This window comes from Salmo trutta, chromosome 28 (assembly GCF_901001165.1).
Source record: "Salmo trutta chromosome 28, fSalTru1.1, whole genome shotgun sequence".
NCBI classification, from domain to species: Eukaryota; Metazoa; Chordata; class Actinopteri; order Salmoniformes; family Salmonidae; genus Salmo; species Salmo trutta.
Window position 1 is genome coordinate 37,026,283 of NC_042984.1, and position 20,253 is coordinate 37,046,535.

Consider the following 20,253-nt stretch of genomic DNA (forward strand, 5'->3'; position numbering starts at 1 on the left):
AAGCTTTCTTATATGCTATAGCTTATAGGTTGACCAATCATATTCAGCGAGTATTGAAGGAAGCTTCAATCAGATTTGTGGAGCCTGTTCTCTCACTCACTTCGGTGTTTCTTGGCTCTGATTTCACCTTAAATGCAAATGAGCCAAATCCCTCTGCTGCAGAAATACTGGCTGCTTTTTTTCTGTTGATAAGCGTTTTGACGCAACATTTGTAAAATAATCAAATATAAACATAATGCCTGCCTCAACAAATCTGTGACGTAAGACATTTAAAAGGGAGTACAATGTTTCACGCTGTGGTCATCGACGTATCAATGTACAGTAGTAACAATGAGATAGACCCCTGAGTTTAGAATTCCTGACAGCCAGCACACATTTATGTGGGTTTAGTAAACATATGACCTCCATGAAAAAACAGTATGGGGGCACTAAATCGCTTCAAATTTTGTACATGTGTTGCTAGGCAACAGCATAACCGGTCTCAGTCTCCCTCTTCTTATATGGCTCTCTCTTGTGGGATTTCTGCGCTACTAATGCCCAAACTCCATTAATGCCCAAGATTAGGCTTCTGAGGGTGAGGAAAAATAGGCACCCAGAAATCCTTCAAAATTCAAATGTACGTCAAAGACTGAATGAATCATGTAACTGACTTTACCATCCAATGAAATCTTACTAATACTATGCTAACAATATCAATAGTAATACTTGTTTTGATGATTACTTACTTATTATACTAATCACTGCAACTTTTTATAAAGCTGTGCTGTTGCCAACTACTAAAGTCATCTCAGCTGCCATCACTGCTACTTCCATATTTGCACTTCCCATTATACTACTCCTACTGCTACTACTATAATCTCGCCCACCAGCCGGCTCTCTGCACCAGCAATCTAACCTGGGGATGAGGTTACTATGACTACTACTACTACTACTACTATTGGGTCATTAAACCAATAGAGTGCTTTTTGGGTAGTGTAATTTGGTTATTTATTTTTGTACATAATCTTAAAGAGAAAATGTTGAAGTTAATAAAAAACATGTTTTCCTATCTCCAGAGGTTAAATTTCGAAAAATTACTATAAAGGGTAGCAATTAAAGTAACACGGTTAACCTTAACAGGGTTGAAGTCTTCATCATAAAGGAACTGTCCTGTGAAAATCTCACTTTTAAAGGTTCATATGCTGTTAACTCATATCCAAATAATGCTGTTGACTTGCCCTATACTCATATCTGTGGCACAAGCATGAATTACTGAAAAACCACCACCTCAAATCTCAAACAGACTGTTTAAAAAATGCTTGTTATTTCCTCATATAACGTGAAGTCACGTTGGGTCATTGGCTGAGCTGGCCAATCAGCCGATACTTGTCATGAATATTTTTTATGACTGGTATACGCCCACACCAATCTGTTATTTTTTAAATATATCTATTTTTTTTAAATACTTACAGTGCCTTCAGAAAGTATTCACACCCTGTAAGGTGTGGGTACTGGCGGCAGAGAAGTCAGGCGCAGGAGAGCAAAAACTGTGTTTACAACGGAGCAGTTTAATAATAAAAACCACCGGAATCAGAACAAACAATCAATGGGTACAAAACCCGTCGCACACCAGATAAACGTGCACAAGCACTTACAATAAACAGTTCCGGACAAGGACATGGGGGGAACAGAGGGTTAAATACACAACATGTAATGATGGAATTGAAACCAGGTGTGTGGGAAGACAAGACAAAACAAATGGAAAATGAAAAGTGGATCGATGATGGCTAGAAGACCGGCGATGCCGAACGCCGCCTGAACAAGGAGAGGAACCAACTTCAGAGGAAGTTGTGACAGTATCCCCCACTTGACGCGTGGCTCCAGCAGTGCGCCGACACCGGTCACGGGGACGACACGGAGGGCGAGGCGCAGGGCGATCCGGAGAAGACGGTGGAACTCCTGCAGCATTGAAGGGTCCAACACGTCCTCGACCGGAACCCAGCAACTCTCCTCCGGACCGTACCCCTCCCACTCCACGAGATACTGAAGGCCCCTCGCCTGATGCCTCGAATCCAGTATGGAGCGAACGGAGTACGCCGGGGCCCCCTCGATGTCCAGAAGGGGCGGAAGAACCTCCCGCACCTCAGACTCCTGGAGCGGGCCAGCCACCACTGGCCTGAGGAGAGACACATGGAATGAGGGGTTAATACGGTAATCGGGGGGAAGCTGTAACCTATAACAAACCTCGTTCACTCTCCTCAGGACTTTAAATGGCCCCACAAACCACAGACCCAGCTTCCGGCAGGGCAGGCGAAGGGGCAGGTTTCGGGTCGAGAGCCAGACCCAGTCCCCCGGTGCGAACACCGGGGCCTCACTGTGGTGACGGTCTGCGTTCTTTTTTTGGTGCAGCACGGCCCGCTGAAGGTGAACTCGGGCAGCTTCCCATGTCTCCTCTGCGCGCCTGAACCAGTCGTCCATCGCATGAGCCTTGGCCTGACTCTGATGCCAAGGCGCCAGAACCGGCTGCTACCCCAGTACGCACTGGAAGGGAGAGAGGTTAGTGGAGGAGTGGCGAAGCGAGTTCTGTGCCATCTCGGCCCAGGGCACGAACGCCGCCCACTCCCCCGGCCGGTCCTGGCAATAAGACCGTAGAAACCTGCCCACATCCTGGTTTACTCTCTCCACCTGCCCATTACTCTCGGGGTCAAACCCCGAAGTAAGGCTGATCGAGACCCCCAGACGTTCCATGAACACCTTCCAGACGTTCCATGAACACCTTCCAGACTCTCGACGTGAACTGGGGACCTCGATCAGACACTATATCCTCAGGCACCCCGTAGTGCCGGAAGACGTGCGTAAACAAGGCCTCCGCAGTCTGTAGGGCCGTAGGGAGACCGGGCAGAGGGAGGAGATGACAGGACTTAGAGAACCGATCCACGATGACCAGGATTGCGGTGTTACCCTGTGAGGGGGGGAGATCGGTAAGAAAATCCACCGACAGATGCGACCAAGGCTGTTGTGGAACGGGTAAGGGGTGTAGCTTCCCTCTGGGCAGATGCCTAGGAGCCTTACACTGGGCGCACACCGAGCAGGAGGAAACATAAACCCTCACGTCCTTAGCCAAGGTAGGCCACCAGTACCTCCCACTCAAACAGCGCACTGTCCGACCGATCCCAGGATGACCAGATGAGGGTGACGTGTGGGCCCAATAGATCAACCGGTCACGGACAGCAGACGGGACATACAGACGCCCACTGGACGGGAGCGGGCTCTGCACGTAATGCCTGCTCAATGTCCACATCCAGCTCCCACACTACCGGCGCCACCAGGCAGGAGGCTGGGAGTGGGATCCATGGGCCGCTCCTCTGTGTCATACAGCCGGGACAATGCGTCTGCCTTCACGTTCTGGGAGCCTGGTCTGTAGGAAAGGGGGAACACAAAACGGGTGAAAAACATGGCCCAACTTTCCTGGCGAGGGTTCAGTCTCCTCGCTGCCCGGATGTACTCCAGATTGCGGTGGTCAGTCTAGATAAGAAAAAGGTGTTTAGCCACCTCAAACCAATGTTTCCACGCCTTCAGAGCCTTTACGACAGCCAACAGCTCCCGGTCCTCCACGTCATAGTTTTGCTTCGCCGGGCTGAGCTTCTTCGAGAAGAAGGCACAGGGGCGGGGCTTCGGTTGCGTACCCGAGCGCTGAGAGAGCACGGCTCCTATCCCAGCCTCGGACGCATCCACCTCCACTATGAACACCAAAGAGGGATCCAGATGGGCCAGCACGGGAGCCGAGGTAAACAGAGCCCTCAGGTGACCAAAAGCCCTGTCCGCCTCAGCCGACCACTGCAACCTCACCAGGCCCCCCTTCAGCAGTGACGTAATGGGAGCTGCTACCTGACCAAAACCCTGGATAAACCTCCGGTAGTATTTGGCAAACCCAAGAAACCACTGCACCTCCTTTACCGTGGTGGGAGTCGGCCAATTATGCATGGCTACAATGCGGTCACTCTCCATCTCCACCCACGAGGTGGAAATGCGGTAACCTAGGAAGGAGATGGACTGCTGGAAGAACAGGCACTTCTCAGCCTTGACGTACAGGTCATGTTCCAACAATCGTCTGAGCACCCTGCGCACCAGGGACACATGCTTGGCGCATGTAGCGGAGTATATCAGAATGTCATCAATATACACCACTACACCCTGCCCATGAAGGTCCCTGAAACTCTCATCTACAAAGGCTTGGAAGACTGATGGAGCATTCAACAACCCGTACGGCATGACGAGGTACTCATAATGCCCTGAGGTGGTACTGAATACCGTCTTCCACTCGTCTCCCTCCCGGATACGCACCAGGTTGTAAGCGCTCCTGCGATCTAGTTTGGTGAAGAAGCGCGCCCTGTGCATTGACTCAATCGCTGTGGCGATTGAGAGGTAGCGGGTAACTGTACCTCACCGTGATCTGATTTAGACCTCGACAGTCAATACACGGGCGCAGACCTCCATCTTTCTTCTTCACAAAAAAAACTTGAGGAGGCGGGTGATGTGGAGGACCGAATGTACCCCTGATGCAGGGATTCGGAGACATATGTTTCCATAGCCACCGTCTCCGCTTGTGACAGAGGATACACGTGACTCCTGGGAAGTGCGGCGTCTACCAGAAGATTTATCGCACAATCCCCCTGTCGATGGTGTGGTAATTGAGTCGCCTTCTTCTTAGAGAAGGCGAGAGCCAAATCGGCATATTCAGGGGGAATGCGCACAGTGGAGACCTGGTCTGGACTTTCCACCGTGGTAGCGCCAACGGAAACCCCTAAACACCTCCCTGTGCACTCTCGCGACCACCCCGTGAGAGCCCTCCGTTGCCAAGAAAGAGTGGGGTCATGACAAGCTAACCAGGGTAGGCCTAGCACCACGGGAAACGCAGGAGAGTCAATGAGGAAGAGACTAATTCTCTCCTCGTGACCCCCTTGCGTCACCATACCCAGAGGAGCGGTGGCCTCCCTAATCAACCCTGACCCTAATGGTCGACTATCTAAGGCGTGAACGGGGAAGGGCACAGCCACGAGAACAATGGGGATCCCTAAACTATGGGCGAACGATCTATCTATAAAATTCCCAGCCGCGCCTGAATCGACGAGCGCCTTATGCTGGGAATGTGGGGAAAACTGAGGAAAAGTGACAAACAAAAACATATGTGCAACAGAGGGCTCTGGGTGAGAATGGTGCCAGCTCACCTGGGGTGACGCCAGAGCGCCCTGCCTGCTGCCTCGATACCCAGAGGAACCAATCTGGCACCGACCGGCAGTGTGACCTCTGCGGCCACAGATGGTGCACGAGCTGGAACCCCCTCCGGTCTCCCTGCGCACCGCCCCTCCCAGCTCCATGGATATCGGAGAGGGAGTGCGGGGGGATGGAACCAACAGACCCCGATCTGAACGTCCGCGGGTAGCCAGCAGGTTATCCAGCCGGATGGACAGGTCCACCAGCTCGTCGAATGTGAGGGTGGTGTCTCTGCAGGTCATCTCCCGACGGACGTCCTGCAGCGATAATGGTCGATCAGGCTCCTGTCGTTCCATCCCGCGCCGGCAGCCAGGGTCCGAATCTCCAGGCCAAACTCCTGGGCGCTCCTCGTCCCCTGCCTCAGATAGAAGAGGCGTTCACCCGCCGCTCTACCCTCGGGCGGGTGGTTGAAGACTGCCCGGAAGCGGCGGGTGAACTCCTCAAACTGGTCCAATGCCGCATCTCCCTCTCTCCACACGGCGTTGGCCCACTCCAGGGCTTTCCCGGTGAGGCAGGAGATGAGGGCAGACACCCTCTCACGGCCCGAAGGAGCCGGGTGGACGGTTGCCAGGTATAAGTCTAGCTGCAACAGGAACCCCTGGCAGTTCGCAGCCGTCCCATCGTATTCCTGGGGAAGGGAGAAACGAATCCCATTGGGACTAGGAGAAGGAGGGGCGAGTAGTGGAGACCCCGGTTGTGCTGGTGGAGGCGCTGGTAGAACTCCCTGTCTCTCCCAGCGGTCCATTGTCTGGACAACGTGGTCCATTTCGGTGCCAAGATGGTGGAGCATTGCTGCGTGCTCCGGGACGTGCTCCTCCACCCCTATACCCGGGGTACCTGCTCCTGCTGACTCCATATAGTAGGTCCGGAATTCTGTAAGGGGTGCGTACTGGCAGCAGGGAAGTCAGGCACAGGAGAGCAAAAACGGTGTTTACAACAGAGCAGTTTAATAATAAAAACCACCGGAATCAGAACAAACAATCAATGGGTACAAAGCCCGTCGCACACCAGATAAACAAACACAAGCACTTACAATAAACAATTCCGGACAAGGACATGGGGGGAACAGAGGGTTAAATACACAACATGTAATGATGGAATTGAAACCAGGTGTGTGGGAAGACAAGACAAAACAAATGGAAAATGAAAAGTGGATCGATGATGGCTAGAAGACCGGCGATGCCGAACGCCGCCCGAACAAGGAGAGGAACCAACTTCGGTGGAAGTTGTGATACACCCCTTGTCTTTTTTCACATTGTGTTCTGTGTTACAAAGTGGGATTAAAATGTATTTAATTGTCTTTTTTTTCAGTGATCTACCCAAAATACTCTGTAATGTCCAAGTGGAATAAAAATAATAAAATGTGTAAAAATTAAAAATGTTAATAAAACACTAATATATCTTGATTACATAAGTATTCAACCCCCTGAGACATGTTAGAATCACCTTTGGCAGCGCACACAGCTGTGAGTCTTTCTGGGAAAATCTCTGTGCTTTGCACACCTGGATTGTACAATATTTGCACAATATTCTTCAATGGTTGTTGGTCATTGCTAGACAGCCATTTTCAAGTCTTGCTGTAGATTTTCAAGCCGATTTAAGTCAAAACTGTAACTTGGCCACTCAGGAACATTCAATGTCGTGTTGGTAAGCAACTCCAGTGTATATTTGGCCTTGTGTTTTAGGTTATTGTCCTGCTGAAAGGTGAATTTGTCTCCCAGTGTCTGTTGGAAAGCAGACTGGACCCCGTTTTCCTCTAGGACTTTCCCTGTGCTTACAATAGCTCTATTCTGTTTATTTTTATCAACAAGCAAAAAAATCCCTAGTCCTTGCCGATGATAAGCATACCCATAACATGATGCCGCCAACACCATGCTTGAAAATATGAAGAGTGGTACTCAGTGATATTTTATGTTGGATTTGCCCCAAACATAGCACTTTGTATTCAGGACATTAAGTAATTTCTTTGCATTTTTTTTTGCTGTTTTACTTTAGTGCCATTGAAAACAGGATGCATGCTTTAGAATATTTTTATTCTGTGTTCTGTTTCTCTTTGTCATTTAGGTTAGTAATGTGGAGTAACTACAATGTTGTTGATCCATCCTCAGTTTACTCCTATCACAGCCATTAAACTCTGTAACTTTTTTAAAGTCACCATTGGCCTCATGTTGAAATCCCTGAGCGATTTCCTTCCTATCTGGCAACTGAGCCTTTATTTTTGTAGTGACTGGGTGTAGTGATACACCATCCAAAGGGTAATTAATAACTTCACCATGCTCAAAAGGATATTCTATGTCTTTTTTTGGTACCCATCCACCAATAGGTGCCACTCTTTGTGAGGCATTGGAAAACCTCCCTGGTCTTTGCGGTTGAATCTGTGTTTGAAATTCACTACTTGAATGAGGGACCTTACAGATAATTATACAGTATGTGTGGGGTACAGAGATGATGTAGTCATTAAAAAATCATGTTTAACACTATTATTGCTCACAGAGTGAGTCCATGCAACTTTTTATTTTACTTGTTAAGAACATTTTTATTCCTGAACTTATTTAGGCTTGCCATAACAAAGGGGTTGAATACCATTTTTTCTATTTTTAATACATTTGTAAAAATGTAGGGGGCAATTGAATGCAAGCTTCACCCCAATTTTTTAAATCTGTGGGTAACAGGGTTGATGTGTAATGCTCAACCAGCTCAGTTTTCCACCACCAAACACCAGCAAATGGCCAAGAAGAGTAGAACCAGCTCACCTGGTTTTACGCTATGATTTGATGTTTCTTTTCCCCAAATATTTTTTAAAGTGATAGTTTCATCGTATTAAAATGAAAGTTCAGTTCACGTAACAGGGCTGACCTTAAAATAATGGACAAATATAAATGAATCACTAATCATGTGAAATAAATAATAATCTTCAGAAATGAGTTTGTCAAAGGAACAAAGTAACTACACTCTTAGAAAATAGGTTGTTCAGTTTTCCCCATAGGAGAACCCTTTTTGGTTCCTGGTAGAACTATTTTTGGGTTCTACCTGGAACCAAAAAGGGTTCTTTAAACGGTTCTCCTATGGGGACAGACAACGAACCCTTTTAGGTTCTGGATAGCACCTTTTTTCTAAGAGTGTAGGAATTTATAATGATGCTGAAAACTTAAGGACATTTTGGGGTTAAGTGGGGTAAAATCTTCCTATAAGTCGGAAAAACATGAGGGACTTGTCCAAAATGCTAGCAAGTCTTTATTCATCAAATCAGATGTATAAAATGTTCCATGTGGTCTATCAACTTGGACTGAGGGGTAGACATATAGTAAACATAAATCCGGGACACTCCAATTCATATGGTATGTATTAATTTGTCACTAGACAATCACTTACAAAGTATAGACTACCGATCGCTGTCCATTGTGCTGAAATTGCGAGTTGTCTATCAAATAGATAATAGGCTTTCTGTGGTGCCAGGGAATGTATAGTGTTGTTTATTGGTAGGCCTATTTGGTTGTAATTTTCTCATGTTAAGCCTAACATTTCATAAAGCTAAAATGCTGGCTAGTGGCAATAATGTAATTACTTTAAAAAATATATATAACTACCCTTTAGCTACTTGAGCCTGCGTGACATGACCCGTCCTCACGTTTTCTCCCAGCTTGGATAGAAAGTTATTGTGCATAAAACCAGTCTATTAAAGCCAAATAATACAGTCAGTCCACCCTCAAAACACTAGCTTACTAGGGATTGAGGATAAATTCAGCCACTATTTATTGTTGAACTTAGCGAGTTTTGTCTGGCTAATAGCCTACATAAATGGGCTGCAATATTCAAAGTCAATTAAATCAAATCCAGCTTGAGAGACTCCCCTGAGTCTTCTGAAGTCCTCCTTTTTTTGTGTGCAAATGTTTTTAGCACAGCCTGTAGGTCCAGGTTGCGGGCCCCACTGTTTTCTATACTGAATATGCCAACCGCAACCTGGTCTCAGCATTTTGTATTGTTCTGTATGTAAATATGAGTGACTCTATTTATTATGATATGTTAGGGTTCGTATGGTATGTATTCATTTGTGGATGTCCATCACCCATTTCGTATGATATGTTATGAATTACAATAATTTTGCATGTTTGAAATTTGCAAAACGTACAATATGTTACGAATTTTCACAACGTACTATATGTTACGAATATGGAAAATGTATTATATGTTACGAATTCTAGCTAGGGGTTGGGGTTAAGGGTTAGGGTTAAGGTATAGTGTTAAGTTTAGGAGTTAGGATAAAAGGTTAAGGTTAAAGTTAGGGTTAGGGGAAGGGTTAGATAAAAGGGTTAAGGTTAGGGTAAGGGTTACCTAACATGCTAAGTAGTTGCAAAGTAGCTAAAAAGTAGTAAGTAGTTGAAAAGTTGCTAATTAGCTAAAGTAGTCCATGATAAGATTTGAACTTGCAACCTTTGGGTTCACGTTATACACCCACTAATCCACCCAGAACCCTATGGGGGGTTTCCAATACGCAATGATGATATGTTACAAATTGCAATTCATACAATATGTTACGAATTTACAAAACGTGCAATCAAATGAAATGAAATCAAATTGTATTTGTCACATGCACCGAATACAGCAGTTGTAGACCTTACTGTGAAATTCTTACAAGCCCTTAACCAACAATGCAGTTTTAAGAAAATAGATTTAAGAAAATATTTACTAAATAAACTAAAGTACAAAAAAAAGTAACACAATAAAATAACAATAATGAGACTATATATAGGGGGTACCGGTACCGAGTCAATGTGCAGGGGTACATGTTAGTCGAGGTAATTTGTACCATGTAGGTAAGGGTAAAGTGACTATGCATAGATAATAAGCAGTAGCATCAGTGTAAATGCAAATGCAAATAGTCTGGGTGGCCATTTGATTAATTGTTCAGGAGACTTGTGGCTTGGGGGTACAAGCTGTTAAGGAGCCTTTTGGACCTAGACTTGGCGCTCCGGTACTGCTTGCCGAACGGGAGCAGAGAGAACCGTCTATGACTTGGATGACTGGAGTCTTTGACCATTTTTTGGGCCTTCCTCTGACACCGCCTAGTATATAAGTCCTGGATGGCAGGAAGCTTGGCCGCAGCGATGTACTGGGCTGTACGCATTAACCTCTGTAGCATCTTACCTGCCATACCAGGCAGTGATGCAACTGGTCAGGATGTTCTCAATGGTGCAGCTGTGTAACTTTTTGAGGATCTGGGAGCCCATGCAAAATCTTTTCAGTCTCCTGAGGGGGAAGTGTGTTTGGACCATGATAATTTGTTGGTGATGTGGACACCAAGGAACTTGAAACTCTTAAACCGCTCAACTACAGCCCTGTTGATGTGAATGGGAGCGTGTTCGGCCCTCCTTTTCCTGTAGTCCACAATCATCTCCTTTGTCTTGCTCACGTTGAGGGAGAGGTTGTTATCCTGGCACCACACTGTCAGGTCTCTGACCTCCACCCTATAGGCTTTATCATCAGTGTCGGTGATCAGTTAACAAATAAACACACACCCCCACCCCTAGTCTTACTGGATGTAGCTGCTCTGTCCTGCCAATGCACGGAAAACCCAGCCAACTGTATATTATCCGTGTCGTCATTCAGCCAAGACTCGGTGAAACATAAGATATTACAGTTTTTAATGTCCCGTTGGTAGGATAGTCTTGGACGGAGCTCATCCAGTTTATTCTCCAGAAATTGCACGTTGGCCAATAGAATGGATGGTAAATTCTCACAAGGCACCATGATCTGTGTATTTTCTTATTTTCTTCATGCGAATGACAGGGATTTGGGCCTATATCCATAGCGTCAGACTCATTAAAGAAAAAACATTTGTCCAGTTTGAGGTGAGTTATTCCTGTTCTGATATCCAGAAGCTCTTTTCGGTCACAAGAGACGGTAGCATAAACATTATGTTCAAAATAAGTTACAAACAATGCGAGAAAAAAAACACACAAAATAGCACAATTTGTTAGGAGCCCGTAAAACGGCTGCCATCACCTCCGGTGCCTTGGTCATATGTTATGAATTCCAATTTGTTGTGGCTAATATTAGATAGGTGGCTAAAGCTAATGTTAGCTAGGCAAGGGTTAGGGTTAGGGGTTAGGTTAGGCTTAAGGTTAGGGTTAAGGTTAGGGTTAAGGTTAAAGGGTTAAGGTTAGGGTTATGGGAAGGTGTTAGCTAATATGCTAATTAGTTGCAAAGTTGTTAAAGTTGTCCGTGGTGAATTTGGGTTGCTAGACATTCGCTTTATACACCAACACATCTACCCTGATCAACTGCTGTAAGTAACCTTCTGTCTTATGTAACCATACCAAACGTAACATATTATACTATTTTGAGTGTCCTGTATTTACATTTACTATGTTATGTTTAGTCTATGAGACCAGGCTGGGTCTATATTAAAGGGCACTTCATTTAATATAACAGGCGTTTAAAAGGAAATATTGGTGCACAATTTCTACTTAACAGTAGAAAAAGTGCTAATGGTGCAGAAAGTATACACAGTATGTGGTTGTAATAATAGTAATTATTTATAATAACATTTCTACTACTGTCAATACTGACTACCATTACTGTTACTGTTACTACTACTACTGCTACTAATACCTATTTTGATAGTACTTTGTATTCTGTTTCTTACCTTCGATAATTTTAATGATAATGAGTTTCAATTATTGTTTGCCTGCTTGCAAAAACAATACAAGATGGTTGAATTCTGGGTGACACTGTTACTTGAAAACTGTGAGATGACAACTGCAGTATCATAACATCCACCTCTTACTGTGAGGTAGGAAGAGGGAGAGGCGGGAGAGCGACGAGGGGTCATCATCACCTCCAAATACACTGACCATCATTATGAAGCCCTACATTCTTAGAAGAAAATGGTGCGGTCTAGAAACTAAAATGGTTCTTCAGCTGTCCCCTAGGGAAAACCCTTTTATTTGCAGATGCTCTTACTCATACAGGTCCCCTGTGGGAATTGAACCCACAACCCTGGCATTGCAAGCACCATGCTCTTCCAACTGAGCCACATGGGAACACAGACAGTTTGACATGGAACATGAAAGAGTTCTTCCTGGAACCAAAAAGGGTTTTACCTTAAACCAAAAAGGCTTCTCCTATGGGAACAGTCAAAGTACCCCTTTGGAAATCTTTTTTCTAAGAGTGTAGGAGCTATATGGAGGAGCAGAGACATTGAGCTGTCTGAAAATGTATTTTTTTTAACAGAAAGCCTCTAATCTCTCCGCTCCACACGGCCCCTGCGAATCTCCCCTATTCACGCGCATCACTATGGAAACTGACTGACTGACTGGATGGCTCGCTCCTGCAGCCTGCCTGCCTGACTTGCACCATGCAGCCATGTCTGGGGCTGTGAATGACACGCAGGTTGCACAGCAAATACCTTGTCAATCGCAATGCCAACCAAGCATGTTTTCGGCAGCCATGTTGTTTTTTGGTGGCTGCCATCTTGATGCTGTCAGGACCAGGGACTCAATGGGCTCCGGCCTAAAAGCTGTAATCTGTGTGTGTGGGTTGATGTTATAACATCACCCATGAGAGCCTCAGACCTACAGTATCATCTAATGGTTAGCTAACTACTGACATAATTAGATAGGAACGTCTATGTCTACAGTTTTTGAGTTATTTGGCAACATACTATTTTTGTATGTTTACGATTGGCACCTTGTCCATTTCTTTGCCTTTCTTCCCGCGAAATAGTGGGGGTAAATATTGGTCATGGTTTTAAAAGGTTTATCAGCTTCAAAGCTGAGCGAGTCTGGTCCACCAGCCAAATCCTCCCAGTTCTGACAAGAATGGGCCGGAGCATGTGAACAAATTCCCCAGCTAAACTTCTAATTCAGGGCTTTTGCATAAAGATTGGAGAAGCATTTACATGTGCTGTTGACATGAACCCTAATCCATCGCAACCCTCAGTAATCACAATAAACGATCAGCATCGTCAGAGTTATCCTTAATTGTGTAATTAGGAAGTGGTGTTTCAAGTTTCACGTTTTTATTGTCACGTGCACAAGTACAGCGAAATGCCTTTCTTGCTTGCTCTTTCACAACAATGAAGTAATCAATTTCAGTAGTAGGTACTTTAAATAAAAAAAGTCTGAGAAAAACACACAAGAAATAGAAATAAGAAGACACGAGAAAGTAATTAATCTATATACTGTACAGGGTCAGATCAGGGGTCAGTAATACCATATTTACAATGTGCAGGGATACTGGAGTGGTGCTGTAGGGTTAGATACAGAGGCATCATCCCCATAGGGGGCACAAGGGCACGTGCCCCATTAGATTTGTCCTGCTACAAATAAATAAAATTACAACAACAAAAAAATGTTACTTTACATATATATTTTTCTTCTTCTACTAGCCACTTAGCAATTTTCTGAAGTTGGCTTTAGCTAGCCCAGATAGGCTCCCAACCATTTCAAGCTATCAATCAAGTTAGAGTAGCTAGCTTGTCTAACTATTTTATCTGGCATGCCTGCTGGCAAGGTTGGTAGACTTTAGAAAAGCAAGCAATAACTAAATGTACTGAATAAGACTCATTCCTTTCAATCTTCTACCCAGATTTTAGCAGAGATGCGGAGCAGCATGTTAAGTTGCTTTTTAAAAAAACTGTCAGGAAGATACAGACAACTCAAGCAGAATGCTTAGATATGCAGAAAAACAGACATGATTTGTACGTAGAATTAAGCATAATGATTATTGCTCTAGATTGCAGAAAAAAAGCTGTTTCAGGTGTTTGAAAAATGCTAAATTCCTCAACCACCCTCCAGCCATCCTCACGTACTTGTGCCCCCTCAGATTTTTGGGGTCCAAGATGCCCCTGGTTAGATATGCATAGAGGTAAGGTGACTAGGCATCAGGATATATGATAAAAAGAGTCGCAGCAGCCTATATGATGATTGTATATGAGTGTGTGTGTTATGTGTGTGTGAGCAAAGGAAGTGTGAGTGTTGGAGTGCCATTGTGAGTGTGTGTGAGTGAGTGTGTAGAGTGTGCATAGAATGAGTGTGTGAGTGTGCATCGAGTCAGTGCAAAAATCTAATCGAAGGGTCAATGCAGATGGTGGGGGTTTAGAGGGTGGAAAAGGGTTCAGTGACAAAACCATAAACGGTGCACAGTCAAGTACATTGTACACAGTAATATATTTGCTGACATACCATTCACACACGCCAGACATGCTATGGCATAAACACTGTGACTGCTTTGGTTGATGGGACACACATGTACGGACATTGTCCTGATTTACGGCCTTTTAAAAACAAATGAGTCTGCGCCCCAAAACCCACCCTCCCTCCTATTGTGGCTGTCACCTTAGATCTGTTCACAACAGTGCCAAAAGCGTGGCCAGCATTAGAATTAGCTGGCTGAGTGGAACCTCTGCCCACAGTGGGGCCTGTAGGGCTTCTTAAACATCACATGACGCTTAATTAAAGATCCTGCTGCAATTAGGTTGTTGGAGCTGGGCCAGATGTCTATCAGTCAGTCGTCACAGTCAGTCTCAGCCCGATTAACTAATCAGCTGGCCCACTGAGTTACTGCATGAGCTCCCCTGTCTGTCGCTATACTAGAGCGCTGTGCTGTAGAGTAGATGGCTCTCTGAACTCTCCTCCTGTAACTGGGCTCAGAGCCACTGTTCATGTGAACACAGAAAGGGATGGTTTATATTATTTAGCAAACCTGGATTGAACCTGTGTCGGTTTAGATGTCAGCTGTATGTACAGGAAATGCCTCTTTGCCATGGTAGCGATCTACCTTCTGGTAAAAAAAAAACAATAAAAAAAAGCATCTGCAGTCATGTTTTCAAATATGTATTTTTGCAATTGCATATGTGGGATCGCTGGTTCATCTCAAGTGTTTTGGTACTCTCAGATGCATTTTTTGGAGAGAGTAATGCCTACATTTTGGGGGTCTCAGGGTTTGACGAGAGTTTCTGTCAGAAATCATGGCGTAAACAGAAACGGCTCCATTCAAATAACATCTAAATGATTGAAGTAATTGATTTGCCCCTCAAATCAATATAAAATTGAGCCAATGGTGTATACGGACACATAACAACATATTTCACATGACATTACCATGGAAACCAAATGAGCCAGCTAGGGACATTTGACACCATCATTTTGACCTCACAGAACATTATGAGTCCTGAGTAACAGTCAATATCAAGCACTGGATTAACTTGCAGTTTGATAACGCTGTTAGAATTAAGGAGGTAAATAAATCCAGTATTCCATTTGTGTCGTGTGCATTTAAAATAAAGTTGCTATTATTATTATTATTATTGTCAGCATCTACTTGGTAAATATTTTCTTAACTATTCTTGAACTGCACTGTTGGTTAAGGGCTTATAAGTAAACGTTTCACGGTAAAGTCTACACTTGTTGTATTTGGCGCATGTGACAAATAAAGTTTGATTTGATTTGATCACAGGTTTGAATACCTTCAACCAACGTGAAAGGGGGGGGGGGGGGGGTGTGTTTGAGATGCTGTTAGTGTGTGGTTCATTGACAGTCCCTGATTGGGCAACACAATATTCAGTGAGAGGTTAACACCTTGGAGAATAATAAGTTAATACGAACATATTCTTCATTTATGCCTTGGCTATGTGAGAAAGATCTTTGCTATGTGAGAAAGTATCTTTCATCAATGAGATTATAACCTATATTTACCCACTCAAAAAGACAGCCAAAAGTTAGTTGAATTTCCAATGTGTTATCTATGCTTTCAACCGTCTAAAAGCACAACCAAATTCCAATGGAAAAACAATGTATGATTTTTTTGTTTCGTTTTAATCGAGCTGTGTTATCACTGCACTTTCAACCACTTAAAAGCATAACGAAGTTAAAATGGGAATACATCCCATCAGATATTTTGTATTTTTACAACAACTTAATGTGTTATCACTCAGCTTCATTTAATAATAGCACAGCCAAATGACCTGAAATGCAATTCAGATTACATTAGAAGTTCATAGTGCAAGTGGTTGAAATTCCACCCTCAAAACAACAGTATTTTCCGCGTAGATTCACAATACATTGACAAATTACGTTGGAAACAAAGATGATTCAAACAGTTTGTGTTCAGTGGGTAGCTTCTATTTTTTGTATTTTTTTTGTATTTCTACATGCTTTAAATATCCCTTTGTTATAGATACCCCCATTTTCATTTTATTTCATTTCATTACATTTCATCATCCTTTTTTATTTTTTTCACACTCTCTCACGAGCATTTATTGGATTAAAGCGTTGGAGGTTAGTATTATTTCTCTGAGGATTTGGAAAGATCAATGGCTTCAAATAACCTTTTACCGCAGTGGGCTAAATCAGGGTCACAGAGTGATTCTTGGTCATCTTAAACAAATCAACTTAGGAACAAAAGTAGGCCTATACACCTCACACCCATGGTTATGGGTTTAAACAAAAGAACACACCTGTACCATGTCAGATATAGTTGAAATGTATAAAATCTTGAGTTTGCATCCAAATATTACACTTTATATACATCACAGAAGACTGAAATATAACAAAACTGTTTGACATAGAAACACTGGATCAACAAAAAAAAAACTTTATTCATGATGAAATGATGAAACATAACATTCCACCCATGAGGCCAAAGAGCTTTTGGTCATTGACCGCAGGAAAGGGCTACAGATTCTCACCAAAGGAATGCTCGAGCCCCCTCCAGTTTTTGAACTCCAAAATGCCAGTCTGAAAAGAGAGTCTTAGTAATGGGGAGACGCAATTTTAGAATCCAATTCACAAAATGTCATATACATTTTTTTTCTTCTTCTTCTGCCCATTTAGCCCAAATCATGTTAGTCCATTTACCACGGCACAGTACACTGCGTGTGTGTGTGTTCAGATAGTGAACGCTAATCATCCTTTGTTTCGTGTGAAGCATCGTGGAGAGACACGTACTGTATGTTCAGAGACTGTTGTCATGGTCAGACCTGATGTGCATGATGAGACGGACCCAGAGGCTGTGGGTCAATGCTAATGCTCCTGCTTGTGTGTGTGCATGCAAGTGTTCTAGCGAGCACTTTGTGTGTGCTGAAGACAGAGATAGCAACGAGTGTGTCTTTTGTGTGTGATGTGTGTGCTGACGTGTCCCAGTGCTTGCGCCTATGTGCGTATGGTGTCCTCCTGTCGGAAGCAGAATGAGAAGTGTAGTGTGTGAGTGCGACGCAACACCTTCAATAAACAAGCTGAATCCATACATCCCCTAAAATGAGACAGATGCATGGACAGGGATGAAGTCACTTAATTCGGTTGTTGGCAATGGCATCAGGAAACGTTGACCTTTAGTGGATTCCTTGAGGCCGTGCAGTGAGTCACATGAGGGCCGGATATTTACAGTGTCTCTCATCATCGGCCTTGTCAAATCACAGCACACTCCACTGAAGGCTGGGCGGCCCCGGGCGCAACTTCAGCCACACAGATGGATGCATAGGTGATTTGTTCCTCTTTGAGCCAGAACGTACTATAGCCTCAATTTGGGGATACAAAATGGATATGTGTGTGCGTGTGTGCTTGTGTGTGTGTGGAACACACTTGCACCCCGGCGTGTCCTAAGCCCCACAAATCCGGGGCCAATTCTTCTTAGAAATGGACTTCTTCCATGCATTTAATCCCCAGCGAGTCTTATGAATTGTATTACCACTGGGATTGTACAAGTGACCTCTCCCAGCAGATACTGTTGACATTTTCTATGGTACAGGTTGGAGGAACATGGAGCTCATCTCAACAGGAAATTGACTTGTTCTGCACTATATTCTTTGTCTCTTTCATGGGGTAAAATTTTTTCGAACTAATATCGTGTTGTTGTTCCACTTCCGTGGCTAGTGGTGATAGCCACATTCGTTAATTTCCTACGAGCTCCTTGGGCAACACTTGACTTTTCGACGGAGCTATTATTCTTGTACGAATAATTGTTTTCTTGTCGGAACTGTAGGTGTGTAACACGTACCCACATGACTCAAACTGAGGGATTACAATATGTGTTACACCACACTTACAAGAATGATTACATAATTACAGTAACACTACACGAACCTGCTCAGTGAAACCGAACTGTACTATCTGAGGCATATCTTTAGGTACTACCAGAAGCATGTGTCTTGCAGTTAAGGATGATCTTGTAACTGCCAAAGCAAAAACTTCCCTATTTTAAGACTGTTTTTTCTGCTGATTTGATTCAGGCTGTTCTGAAGTTTGGTTGCTGCAGACATGAAACAATTTGAGCTATGTAAGAAACCCAAATTGCACATTTTCCTCTTTATTATCATTGCTGTTCAGGCGGAATAGCCAGGATGTTGAAAACAATGATTGGCAGAAATGCTGTCCAATGCAATAGCACTAAGACACATTTTAGTAGGAGCATACATATTTGGAGAGATTTTTTCTTTTGTTTTTTCTTCTGTCTATGAGTAAGTTTCCTCAATGATGCATCATCAAGTTGAAAGCCAATGGAAAGTATTTTCTCTGAGTCATGTCTGTCTGGTGAAGGCTTCTCATGCACACTCACCTGACTCTGCATGCGGAAGATCATTTTTGAAGGCTACCTAGTTCGCAGTACACAAATTACTAATTTGCTGATATTCTGAAGGATGTGTGTGTGTGTGTGTGTGAGAGAGAGAGAGAGAGCTGTCTGTGATGTGGACTTTGCCCTCAGAGAGATGAGAGACGGATGATAAGGTGTTAGGTCTGTAACCGGGGGGCAGTGCTGTACTGAACCCACCGTCATCGCCATGACGCACACCACTCGAATGACATTGAAGACCACTGATTACTGAAAAAAGAATGTGTCATCTGTGTTTAGATCTATCTTCATCAAAGCTCATTTAGGTGTACACACACACACACACACACACACACACACACACACACACACACACACACACACACACACACACACACACACACACACACACACACACACACACACACACACAGGCAACAGCTCACTGAGGAACATGCATCTTTGATGTCACTTGATATCTTTTGATGTATTCAACAACATACAGTACTTGGAGAAAGAGAGATGCATCGCGTATTAGGTCATAATACAAGTATCATCAAAGACAGTTTAAAGCAAGCTTCTAAAGACAATGCTTCTGACACTTCTTCATTCTAATATAATATGTCATGACTATAACAGCCATATTAACATGCTTGTTTTTCAGTACTGTCTCTTTTTGCAGTCGTGAGGATGGGTTAGGGACTTGGTGGTCCTCATGACAGTAAGCCCCTCAATGCAAACCTTGCAGCCATCGAACGGCAGTGGGAAAGTAAATGAGAGAGAGAGAGTAAGAAAGAGATACATCCCCTCTCCTCTAAAGCCAAATCCTTCCATCTGAGGCTGACGTTTGTCACCGTTTGAGAGCGGAGAGAGTACAGGCTCCCCTCTGAGTGGTAAGTGTTGGCTGGAGGAGTGCTCGCTGTATAGAGAGACGTAAATGCCTCGTACCACTCCTCCTTTAGTCCTTCACTCTGAATACACCCCAGATAGAGAGGGAGGGAGAGAGGGGGGGTGAGAGAGCAGATGAGAGGGAGAGAGTTAAGTGAGGAGAGTAAGGGGAAAGAGAGAGAGGGGAGAGCGAGAGATAGGAGAGAGAAAGGGAGAGCAGCAGAGAGAGAGTGAGAGGGTGAGAGAGAGAAAGGGAGAGAGGGTGAGAGAGCGAGTGAGAGAGGGGGGAAGAGAGAGGCTGATGGACTCGGAGTAACCCTCCAACCAAGGAGAGAGAGACAGAGGAGAGACAGAGAGAAAGGAAGGAAGACACCTGGCCTGCATGACAATGAAACAACAAATGATTTCTATGAGAACCTTTATGCAATCAAATGAATTAAATATCACTAATAGAGGGACTGTGGTTGCACGCTGTTATGTGAAAACAATATTACACACTTGGTTTGAAGAATGCAGGGGCCAGATTCTTTAAACATTGACGATTTTATATTTTGTCCCTTTTCC